The following is a 12867-nucleotide window of genomic DNA, read 5'->3' as shown; positions in this document are numbered from 1 at the left end:
AAAAGGGGAAGGAATAGACAATCCCATTTTACTAAATTAGCTATCTAGGCTAGTCCTACTATAGGCTACAGATTAGTCACCACTAGAATAGTTATTTTTGTGTTATTGAGTAGGCCTATATCTTTGTTTAATACAATTTATTAATCTTAACAATATAAATCTTTATTATTTTGCAAGAAATGTACTGTATTTTTACATGTTGCATCTTTTGTTTGTAGGTATACTATTTACTATACTACTACTTTGTAGGTATACTATACTACTACTATCGCTTGGTAATGGGTAATAAGTAATTATATAGAAATTGCTCATAGGTAACTATAAAGTTATACACTTCACTTTAAATAGCTAAATCCTGTGTAACAACTAGTGACAACTTTATGCAGATATTACAGATATATACTCTGGTGTATTAGTGCGTTTATTTTCTCACTTGGATGGTACTTTCAGAAGCTGACAATATCTCCCACATTCTTCCACAAAGCACAGCTAAGTAAAGTTCATAGTCAACACCAAACTTTGGGAAACTGCTACGCTGTCTAATGTATAATACATGCAATGGGCATTGTTTATCTAACGTTAACTCCATAAACTACTCAACCTGGCCTGCTTAGCAATGTAGCTACCTAACGTTGCATCCCATTGATTCATGTATAATAATAATACATATGATTTGTCACATTTGCCAAATACAACTGGTGAAGACTTTACTGTGAAATGCTAAAATAGTAACACGAGGAATCAAATGAAATACACAAGAATTGAGCTATATACAGGGAGTACCTTTACCAGATCAATGTGCAGAGAGAGGTATGAGGTATTTGAGGTGGATATGTACATGAAGAAGGAGTAAAGTGGCTCGGCATCAGCATAGATAATAATAATAATAATAAAATAAAGAACAGAGTAGCAGCAGCAAATTATGAGTGTGAAAGTGTATGTGTGTGTGTAATGTGTATGTACAGTGTGTGTTTTGTCGATAAGCTCGTGTGAGTTGTGTGTGTGTGTGCGTATGTAGTGTTTTTGTGTGGGAGTGTCAATGTAGTGTGTGTGAGTGAGTGTGCATTGGGTCAGTGCAAGATATTTTTTATGTACATATTTTTATTCATTCCTTCACACTTGTGTATAAGGTAGTTGTTGTGAAATTGTTAGGTTATATTACTGGTTAGATATTACTGCATGGTCGGAACTATAAGCACAAGCATTTCACTACACTCGCATTAACATCTGCTAACCATGTGTATGTGACAAATAAAATTTGATTTAGATTTGATTTAGATAGAATCAGTGCAGATAGTTTGGGTACCATAAATTGACTATTTAGCAATTTTATGGCTTGGGGGTATTAGCTGTCTCGGAGCCTGTTGGTCCAAGAGCCTATGCTCTGGTACAGTTCGCCAGATGGCAGCAGAGTGAACAATATTTCGGGGCCTTCCTCTGACACCATCTGATATAGAGGTATTGGATGGCAGAGAGCTCGGCACCAGTGATGTACTGGGCTGTCCGCACCACCCTCTCTAGCGCTTTGCGGTCAAGGGCAGTGCATTTGCCATACCAAGCGGTGATGCAGCCAGTCAAGATGGTCTCGATGGTGCAGCTGTATAACGTTTTGAGGATCCAAGGGCCCATGCCAAATCTTTTCAGTCTCCTGCAGGGGAAAAGGTGTTGTCATGCCCTCTTCACAACTGTCTTAGTGTGTTTGGACCATGATAGTTTGTTGGTGATGTGGACACCAAGGAACATGAAACTCTCGACCAGCTCCACTTCAGCCCCGCCGATGTTAATGGGGGCCTGTTCGGCCCTCCTTTTCCTATAGTCCATGATTAGCTCCTTTGTCTTCCTCACATTGAGGGAGAGTTTGTTTCCTCTACTTCATATACTGTAGTTATCTACTTATTTCATTGTATTGTGTACACTATGCTGTATTCTCCCCCCTTTGTTTTGTACACTATGCTGTGTTCAAATGACAACTTTAATTTTGATTTCATTTTATCTAGTCTACCATAACCCGGTTCACTCAGTTGTTACATTGAAAATATGGAGTCATTTTGAAAGTTCTTTAGAGACGTGCATCTCAACAACATCGGATGTAAAGTTTAGCAATGCAATTAAGAAACGGAATGCCTCATTTCAGGAAGAGCTCATGACGTCTGGCTGCAGTTTTGCAGCTGTAAGCTGGATCCTGTCACCCTAATCCGCTGCAGAATCTGGCCAGCCAACCCCCATCTGCCACAAACAGCAATTTCAGTGGGCCTCCTGCGCCAGTTTGCACCCCTGCAACTGGAGTGTGGGGTGTCTTTGAGGGGGATTACCTTGACTTTCCATAAATCCAATGCATGCTGGAAGGTAGTTATTGTATTTTAAATTGGAAATAAAATCATACATTTTTTACTATGATGAGTAGTTTTATTTTTTCTATGTACAGACAGTTGAGCTCTACCAGAAGCTCACAAATTAGTCATTTGAGCAGTTCAAACACTGGCAGTTTGAATGAGAGACTGTCAGAAAGTTGGCGCCACTGACCTCGGACGGAACAAAGTGTCCTCTCTGTCCACAGGTATGTCAATGATAACAATTAAGGAACAACTATAACGTCTCAGTAAGCTAGGATTCTTATTTGCATTGAGTGTTGTTCATAATTGATGAGGGGAAATATATCCAACCTCAGTTGTCTTTCTCATATATCTTCTATCGTTGCTTTGCCAAACAGTAGTAATGTAATGCAGCAATACCATTGCTGCATTACAATGATCCTTTTCTGCTAATTCAATCAGATTAATTGGAAGCAGGGCTACTATTCAGTAGAATCAGACTCAGTCTCAACCTTCTAGTCTAGACTCAAGACTTTTCTCTTCTGTCAGTCCTATGATTGAGTGTAGTCTGGCCCATGGGTGGGAAGGTGAATGGGAAGGTACGAGCCCCCACAACCCACCCCACCCCACCCATAAACCTTGACTTCCTCAAACATGAAAGCCATCTGACCCTAGAGTCTTGAAATGTTCGCACCCTCTATAGCCATTGTGGTCTTTACCTGACCCTGCTGGTGATCTACGAACATTTGAAAGTGTTTTTGTGTGCTCTATCCTGTTCTGATTATCGATCAGTCTGACAAGCATGCACACCATGAACTGCTTGGATTGTGCTTCTGTATTGCTTTTTCTTTTGGGGTTTTAGGCAGGGTATCTGTAAAACACTTTGTGATGCTGTTTTACAACTAATGATGTAAAAAGGGCTTTATAAAATACATTTCATTGATTTGATGATGAAATCCTTGCTGTGGTTTCACTGACAATTTGATATTTTAGTAAAATTCCAAACATTGTCCATAAGATATTTTTCAATAACTTGTGAGCATTGTCTATGTATAATTCAGCACGAATGCCAGTGTGGTTTATTTTGTTCTGCAATAGATTTAATTAGGCCCTTGATTATGTTGAGGGCAGCACACAGTCAGACGTGGAAGTTTGGACCTGTCAGATAACGGAGACCCTCACAGACAAAAGGACGTTGTTCCTTACCTGGCAGGAGAGATACGTGGATTCTCTCGCAGAGCAACATTGAGTCGCATAAGTAGTTGCCACATCTCTGACCTAAGGTTTTATCCCATCTCTAAACCCCTTTCTGTCTGGCTTAGCCCTACCAGTCATGACTGCCACGTTCCCGTGTTCTGTGTCCTAGTCTCACCTTCTCTTGGATCTGCATAGCTACTTCCTGTTACTGTACACTCTTATCACCACCTCCTGCTGTCACCTGCCCCTTTCCACTACATATCCCAGAAACATGAGTTCCGCCCTCCTCTGCTTCATCTGTTCTACATGAAGTCTTCTGACCTTTGTGCCAACACTTCACTCTGCATAATCCACTTTACACTCAAATCTACACTCAAATGGATGTTGCCTTCCTAACTGGTTAGTTTTATGTTGAGATGCTTTCATACTGTTATATTTTGCTTATATATTCATATATTTTCTAGGTATGACATGATGTCCCCGTCAATCACCAATGATAGGAATGCTCAGTTGACTACTCAGCTTGAAAAGTAAATAGCTTTTTTTAGGATGTTGTCTCCATCATAATTTCAGCAAAAAAAGAAACGTCCTCTCACTGTCAGTGTTTATTTTCAGCAAAAATTAACATGTGTAAATATTTGTACGAACATAACGAGATTCAACAACAGACATAAACTGAACAAGTTCCACAGACATGTGACAAACAGAAATGGAATAGTGTGTCCCTGGGGGGGGGGGGATCACACACAAACCGAGCAGTATGGCCGGTGGCATTGTCATGCTGGAGGGTCTGGTCAGGATGAGCCTGCAGGAAGGGTACCACATGAGGAAGGAGGATGTCTTCCCTGTAATGCACAGTGCTGAGATTGCCTGCAATGACAACAAGCTCGGTCCGATGATGCCCAGACCATGATGGACCCTCCACCTCCAAATCGATCCCGCTCCAGAGTACAGGCCTCGGTGTAACGCTCATTCCTTCAACGATAAACGTGAATCCGACCATCACCGAGACTCGTCAGTGAAGAGATCTTTTTGCCAGCCCTGTCTGGTCCAGCGACGGTGGGTTTGTGCCCATAGGCAACGTTGTTGCCGGTGATGTCTGGTGAAGACCTGCCTTACAACAGGTTTACAAGCCCTCAGTCCAGCCTCTCGCAGCTTATTGCGGACAGTCTGAGCACTGATGGAGGGATTGTGCATTCCTGGTGTAGCTCAGGCAGTTGTTGTTGCCATCCTGTACCTGTCCCGCAGGTGTGATGTTCGGATGTACCGATCATGTGCAGGTGTTGTTACACGTGGTCTGCCACTGCGAGGACAATCAGCTGTCCATCCTGTCTGCCTGTAGTGCTGTCTTAGGAGTCTCACAGTACGGACATTGCAATTGATTGCCCTGGCCACATCTGCAGTTCTCATGCCTCCTTGCAGCATGCCTAAGGCACGTTCACGCAGATGAGCAGGGATCTTTCTTTTGTTGTTTTTCAGAGTCAGTAGAAAGGCCTCTTTAGTGTCCTAAGTTTTCATAACTGTGACCCGTTGCCTACCGTCTGTAAGCTGTTAGCGTCTTAACGACCGTTCCACAGGTGCATGTTCATGAATTGTTTATGGTTCATTGAACAAGCATGGGAAACAGTGTTTAAACCCATTACAATGAGGATCTGTTTAGTTATTTGGATTTTTAAGACAGGGTCCTGAAAAAGGGACGTTTCTTTTTCTGTTGAGTTTATTTGTACCACTATATTGGTGCTAGTCAATATAGGTTTTAAACATTTTAACATAAATATTCACATTTCAGCCTGGAGAAAAGGTTGAAGGGCATGGAGAAGAGAAACCGGATTGTATGCTGGTCTCTTCAACACTGTGCAGCAATTTTGGAAAGTCTGCAGACTAAGAAGACTCGCTGTCTGCTGGCCACAATCCATAGACTTGTCCTGGAGCGCTCTTTCTATTGTGGCCTGGTCAGAAAGTATGCAGGTACTGCAGCCAAGTCAGTGTTATACCCCATTTTGATGATCTGTTGATTTATGTGCTAATAGTTGTGAAAATGAACCACATACTTGTAAAATATTGCACCAGTGATTGAAAAATAAATGTAATAAAACACCCTGGGAGACCAGGAGCATGCTTTTGTATGTTACTCAATCCCATTGACATCCTACTACAGTATAACTTGTCTCTCTGTTTGCCAAAATGAATATGTTTACAGTGTATGGTAACATTTCAACTACTAATCTACTAACTCGAACCCCAACCCTTATTCTAAACATAACTCCAACCGTAGCAAGGAGTTGCTTATCAACACATAATTTCTTGATAGTATGACTGTCTGCAGAGCATCTACAGACGGAAAATCCAGACTATCCAAATAAATGTGAACTAGTGTATCGATGAAAATCATTTAATGAATCGAATATACACTTAATTAACCCATTCCAGCAGTGCATTGTAAACTACACCATAACTTTCAATTGTGGCTCGTTTCTTATAGCTGTGGCTTGTGCCATATAGCCGAATGGCCTGTTCCGTTTCAAGCATGGTTTCAAGCCATTCGGTTAATAGCTTTTATTACCCTATCATAATAATACAAGTCATATCAACATTTAAATGTTTATTTACAACCTCTGGGGTATAACATGTTGGGCATAGTGGTATAGGATAATCTGACATTAAATATAACCCCTAACCCTAACTTGAGTTCACTGTCGGCAGCCATTTTGTGTGAAATACTCAGTCTGAAGGCATTCGGCTATGGGTTTCAAAGCCCTAACACAATAATGCAAGTCATACCAACCTTTAAAGGTTTATTTACAACCTCTGGGGTATAACGTGTTGGGCAAAGTAGTATAGGACAGTCTGACCCATATAATGTGAATCATTGTCATGTTATTTGATATACTGTATATGCTTCAGTGAAAATGAACACCATGGTTGCAATAAAACTTTAAAAGGGTAGTATATAAATGTGTAGCATGTGTTGGTTTTGGGTCCAGGCCGGTAAGTTAACCAACCTTATATACAGTTGAAGTTGGAAGTTTACAAACACCTTAGCCAAATACATTTAAACTTAGTTTTTCACAATTCCTGACATTTAATCCTAGTAAAAATTCCCTGTTTTAGGTCAGTTAGGATCACCACTTTATTTTAAGAATGTGAAATGTCAGAATAATGGTAGAGAGAATGATTTATTTCAGCTTTTGTTTCTTTCATCACATTCCCAGTTGGTCAGAAGTTTACATACACTCAATTAGTATTTGATGGCATTGCCTTTAAATAGTTTAACTTGGGTCAAATGTTTCGGGCAGCCTTCCACAAGGTTCCCACAATAAGTTGGGTGAATTTTGGCCCATTCCTCCTGACAGAGCTGGTGTAACTGAGTCAGGTTGGTAGGCCTCCTTGCTCACACACGCCTTTTCAGTTCTGCCCACAAATTTTCTATGGGATTGAGGTCAGAGCTTTGTGATGGCCACTAAAATACCTTGACTTTGTTGCCCTTAAGCCATTTTAAGCCCCCACAACATGATGCTGCCACCCACGTTCTTCACTGTTGGGATGGTGTTCTTCGGCTTGCAAGCCTCCCCTTTTTCCTCCAAACATAATGATGGTCATTATGGCCAAACAGTTCTATTTTTGTTTCATCAGACCAGAGGACATTTCTCCAAAAAGTACGATCTTTGTTCCCATGTGCAGTTGCAAACTGTAGTCTGGCTTTTTTTATGCCGGTTTTGGAGCAGTGGCTTCTTCCTTGCTGAGCGGCCTTCAAGTTATGTCGATATATACTTTTGTACCGGTTTCCTCCAGCATCTTCACAAGGTTCTTTGCTGTGGGGTTGATTTGCATTTTTCGCACCAAAATACGTTCATCTCAAGGAGACAGAACGTGTCTCCTTCCAGAGCGGTATGATCCCATGGTGTTTATACTTCCGTACTATTGTTTGTACAGATGGACATGGTACCTTCAGGCATTTGGAAATTGCTCCCAAGGATGAACCAGACTTGTGGAGGTCTACAATTTTTTTCTGAGGTCTTGGCTGATTTCTTTAGATTTTCCCATGATGTCAAGCAAAGAGGCACTGCGTTTGAAGGTAGGCCTTGAAATACATCCACAGGTACACCTCCTATTGATTCAAATGATGTCAATTAGCCTATCAGAAGCTTCTAAAGCCATGACATAATTTTCTGGAATTTTCCAAGCTGTTTAAAGGCACAGTCAACTTAGTGTATGTAAACCTCTGACAAACTGGAATTGTGATACAGTGAATTCTAAGTGAAATAATCTGTAAACAATTGTTGGAAAAATGACTTGTGTCATGCACAAAGTAGATGTCATAACCGACTTGCCAAAACTATAGTTTGTTATCAATTAATTTGTGGATTGGTTGAAAAACTTGTTTTAATGACTCCAACCTAAGTGTATGTAAACTTCCGACTTCAACTGTAAATTAGACAAGAGGATTTTCTTCTGAATAACTGGAATGGGCATAGCCTTTCCATTCAGCTTCAGGCAACTTTGATGTAAAGCTTGTAATGACAACTTCTCTCCGTCAGGGGTGCGTAACTGGTGGCAGGGAAGTCAGACGCAGGAGAGCAGAACTAGGTAATAACCAGAGCAGTTTAATTGCAAAACCAACTGCATAAAGAAATAACCAACATCGATACAAAACCTGACGTGCACCAGTAAACATGTGCACAAGCACTTACAACAAACAAGTCCACACAAGGCATGGGGGGGAACAGAGGGTTAAATACACAACAATTAATGAGGGAAATGAAAACAAGGTGTGTAGGAAAACAAGGTGTGTAGGAAAACAAGATGAAACAAATGAAAAATGAAAAGTGGATCGACGATGGCTAGAAGACCGGTGATGCCGAACGTAGAACGCCGCCTGAACAAGGAGAGGAACCGACTTCGGTGGAAGTCGTGACAGTGCAGTTCAGTGTTGCTTATCCAGTTTTCACTAGATATATCAATGTAATTACACCCAACACAACGTGGAATAACATTTTTTATTATAAAACAATTCATTGTGGCTAAGTAATAATGGAGTTCATTGCAACTGCAAGGATGTCTGGGAGAAAAGAAATACAGAGGCACAATTACAAAGTGATAAATTGTAAGGTATGTTCTTTATAATCGAAGACAAAATACAGGTTGACTTGTTGGCTACATTCACAGTACAAAAAATACCATCAAAAATACCATCAAATATACCATATTATATACCATATTTATACCATCATCAGTATTGAAAAAATAGCATCAAACAGATGTGTTTTTAGTATAGTGTCTGCACTGAAACACCTCATTCATTACGTAGTGTGGTAAATGAGTTTCCACATATGTACCCAAAATCGAATTCTGAACTGACTCTTTCTATGCCAGCAAAGATTCTGGTCATTGACTACAATTACTCTTTTATATTTACTCTTTTATCATGCAGTATACATCCAAACATACATACTGTAACTACATAACATCTAATTACACTGAGTTTACAAAACATTAAGAACAACTTCCTAATATTGAGTTGCTCCCCCCCCTCCCTTTACCCTCAGAACATCCTCAATTCGCCGGCATGGACTCTACAAGGTGTCGAAAGCGTTCCACAGGGATGCTGGCCTATTGTAACTCCAATGCTTCCCACAGTTGTGTCAAGTTGGCTGGATGTCCTTTGGGTGTTTGACTATTTTTGATACACTCGGGAAGCATTTGAGCGCGTTGCAATTCCTGACACAAACCAGTGAGCCGGGCACCTAAAACCATACTCCATTTAAAGGCACTTAAAAAATGTGTCTTGTCCATTCACCCTCTGAATGGCACACATACACAATCCATGTCTCAACTGTCTCAAGGTGTAAAAATCATTTTTTAACCTGTCTCCTCCCCCCTTCATCTACACTGATTGAAGTGGATTAAACAAGTGACATCAATAAGGGATCATAGCATCCCCCTGGTCAGTCTATGTTGTGGAAAGAGCAGGTGTCCTTAATGTTTTGAATACTCTGCGTACATGTATATATTATTACCAACCTCCAGGGAATTAGACAGGTCCTGGTGCAGTCCAACCTTCAGCTCCAGCCTCAGCCCAACCTCCAGTAAAGGCCCAGGCCCAGCACCAACTACAGGCACTGTTCCAGCACCAGGCCCATCTCTATCTCCACTCCCATCTCAAGGCCCAGCTCCACTCCCATCTCCAGCTCTAGGCCCAGCACCACCCCTAGCTGCAAAAATATATTCTAAAATAAAACATTTACTCTATCTTTTCTTAATCAGCAGACACATTAACCCAGAAAAAAAACAATAACAAGTGGTGGATGGCCATATATAGTAAAGCCCACCGTTGCCCTTTAGTGAGAGCAATGACCACAGTGGGTATCTGTTCAAAGGGAATGTCCTGATTGTCTAAAGTAATGGGCCAAGTCACTACCTGTACTGTACATGTCAATGTTGTTCATATCAATGACCAAGACATTACAATTCTGCATTGAAACATTGTAGAGAGCATTCATTGCATCTTACTTATTGTGAACTTGATGCCACAGCCTGCCTCCAAAATGGAAGATAGTTGGTCCATGCCATAGTGGGAGGGCTTTTTCAACTCTATCCCAGCTGGCATGACCTCTACTTCAATGACCACCTGCTTGGCAGCCACAGTCATACATGGAACTCTGCCCTGTCCATCTGCTTCATCTAAACAGAAACCGAAAGAAGGCTTTAGTGAAAGAAGATCAAGTACACACATTATTCCAAGCTTCTACCAGTGATCCAGAAATCTGCTTACTTGAATATCAACAATGTAAAGCAACAAGGCACAGCTACCACATGTGTTTTTATAAATCAATATGTCCGTAAACACACCAGCCAGCTGGTCTGCGCATGCTCTGAGGGCGCGACTGGGGATGCCGTCTGGGCCTGCAGCCTTGCGAGGGTTGACACGTTTAAATGTTTTCCTCACGTCGGCTGCAGTGAAGGAAAGTCTGCATGTTTTAGTTGCGGGCCGTGTCAGTGGCACTGTATTGTCCTCAAAGCGGGCAAAAAAGTTATTTAGTCTGCCTGGGAGTAAGACATCCTGGTCCGTGACGGGGCGGGTTTTCTTTTTGTAATCCGTGATTGACTGTAGACCCTGCCACATACCTCTTGTGTCCGTTCTAATGAATTCGCTCACCGAATCAGCGTATTCGTCAATGTTGTTGTCTGACGCAATACGAAACATATCCCAGTCCACGTGATGGAAGCAGTCTTGGAGTGTGGAATCAGATTGGTCGGACCAGCGTTGAACAGACCTCAGCGCGGGAGCTTCTTGTTTTAGTTTCTGTCTGTAGGCAGGGATCAACAAAATGGAGTCGTGGTCAGCTTTTCCGAAAGGAGAGTGGGGCAGGGCCTTATATGCGTCGCGGAAGTTAGAATAGCAATGATCCAAGGTTTTTCCAGCCCTGGTTGCGCAATCGATATGCTGATACAATTTAGGGAGTCTTGTTACAGTGAAATAAGACAGTAATCACTAACCAGGACAGTAATGGACAAGGCATATTGATATTAGAGAGAGGCATGCGTAGTGAGTGGTTGGGCTGGCTGGGGACACGGCGATTCAGACAGTTAGCAGGCTAACAAGCTAACAGTTAGTAAGCCGGAGCTAAACAAGCTAGCAGCTAGTAAAACAGGGCAAGCTAGCAGTTAGCAGGCCGGGTTAGCAAGCAAGCAGTTAGCAGACCGGACAGGCAAGCTAGCAGTTAGCAGACCAGGGCCCGGCAGTTTAGCAGACCGGGTTAGCAAGCAAGAAGATAGCAGGGGCTAGAAAGTTAGCCTTGGGGGGGGGGGGGGGGGCATCGCAATGGGGGTAAGTCTGTTTTTGCCTCTTCATGCGGTGACGTCGATAGACCAGTCGTGGAATTATTCCAAGTAGGTTCCAAGTAGCTCTAGGTAGCTAGCAGGCCGATATTGTATCCCTGGAGTATGCTTCGGTGGTAGCACAGGAGCCCTGGCCGGGCTAGCTTCAAGCTAAATTGGTGCTTGCTCTGGGATGGAAATGCTAGCCAGGATTAGTCATCCGGGATTGTGGTTAGCTAGTTGTGAAGATCCAGATGAAAATGTTCAGTTTGTGGTAGAATCCGGGGATAAAAATAACAGGTCCGTTATGCTCTGGTTAGAGTCATGTTGTTCGAACTGGCGAGAGCATTTCGAGCTGAAGGTTAGCTGATGACCGCTGGCAATGGTTTGCTGACTGATATCTGGTAGTTAGCTGGCTAGCTTCAGTTGAGGGATTCCAGATCCGAAGTAAATATAAATACTTTAGGGAAAAAAAGCAGATCCACGCCATATTGGGTGAGGCGGGTTGCAGGAGAGTATTTAGATGATGAGGTTTAGCAAAATATTTTAAAGGATATGCGACAAAAAATATGTAAAACGATATATACAAGGGACACGACAGGACAAAGACGCCTGACTGCTACGCCATCTTGGATTATGAATTGCAAATTGCAGATAATGTATTGCATCAACCAATAGATTGCTATACTGCTCTGCTATATCATATGGATGGCATTCCTGCCTGACTACATTGCAGATGCCTGCAAGATCACGCAAAGCTTGGATAGGTGTTTAACATATCAGCTAACTAATATCATATGATATAGGAATGTACTTCACGACACTTGATGACGTGGCGCGCAAACATTGGTTTATGCAACGCAAAGTCTTCAACATAATCAGGCAGGAACACCACCAATATGTGGTTAGGTGATATGTTCAACACTAGCCTCGTGTGGCCATCCTTCCAAATCTTGTCTTGGAAGTCAATAGAAATCCAGTAAGGAATTCTGGGTTGGAATGGGAGTGTAGGTTTTTGTTCAGACCCTTATCTAGCGCACCTAACTAACTGGTTGATAAATTGAATCATGTTAGTTACTGCTGGGTTTGAAGCGAAAACCTACAGGATGGTTGCTCTCCAGGAACAGAGTTGGTCAGCCCTGCAATAGTGATTTGGGATTTGTAAAAAAATAAATAAAAGTAGAGGCCAATAAATCATCAAATAATCGACCTGTCGACCTGCATCCTGGAACGCGCCCGAGGGCTAGCAACGCAACCAAGGGCTAGCAATGTCAGTAAAGCTAGTCACCTGGACCACGAGTTGCCGAAGCTCGTTCAGTGTTTCAGAGTTTAAAAATGTGTTTTAAATAATTTAAGAACTGCAAATGCAATGCTCACTTATAATTTAATAATTACAATTTTGCTTCCTATGGCGGGCAAGGGAGGTCTGGTTGTCGGCCATGCTGGAAATGTGATCTCGCGTTATTGTGCCATTGTCAATACAGTACATCTACACCACGATATGAAACGTTGATTTGAACCTTCTGACTCACTTGTGAAT

This window comes from Oncorhynchus clarkii, chromosome 12 (genome assembly GCF_045791955.1).
Source record: "Oncorhynchus clarkii lewisi isolate Uvic-CL-2024 chromosome 12, UVic_Ocla_1.0, whole genome shotgun sequence".
NCBI lineage: Eukaryota > Metazoa > Chordata > Actinopteri > Salmoniformes > Salmonidae > Oncorhynchus > Oncorhynchus clarkii.
Note: the sequence above shows the minus strand (reverse complement) of the source record.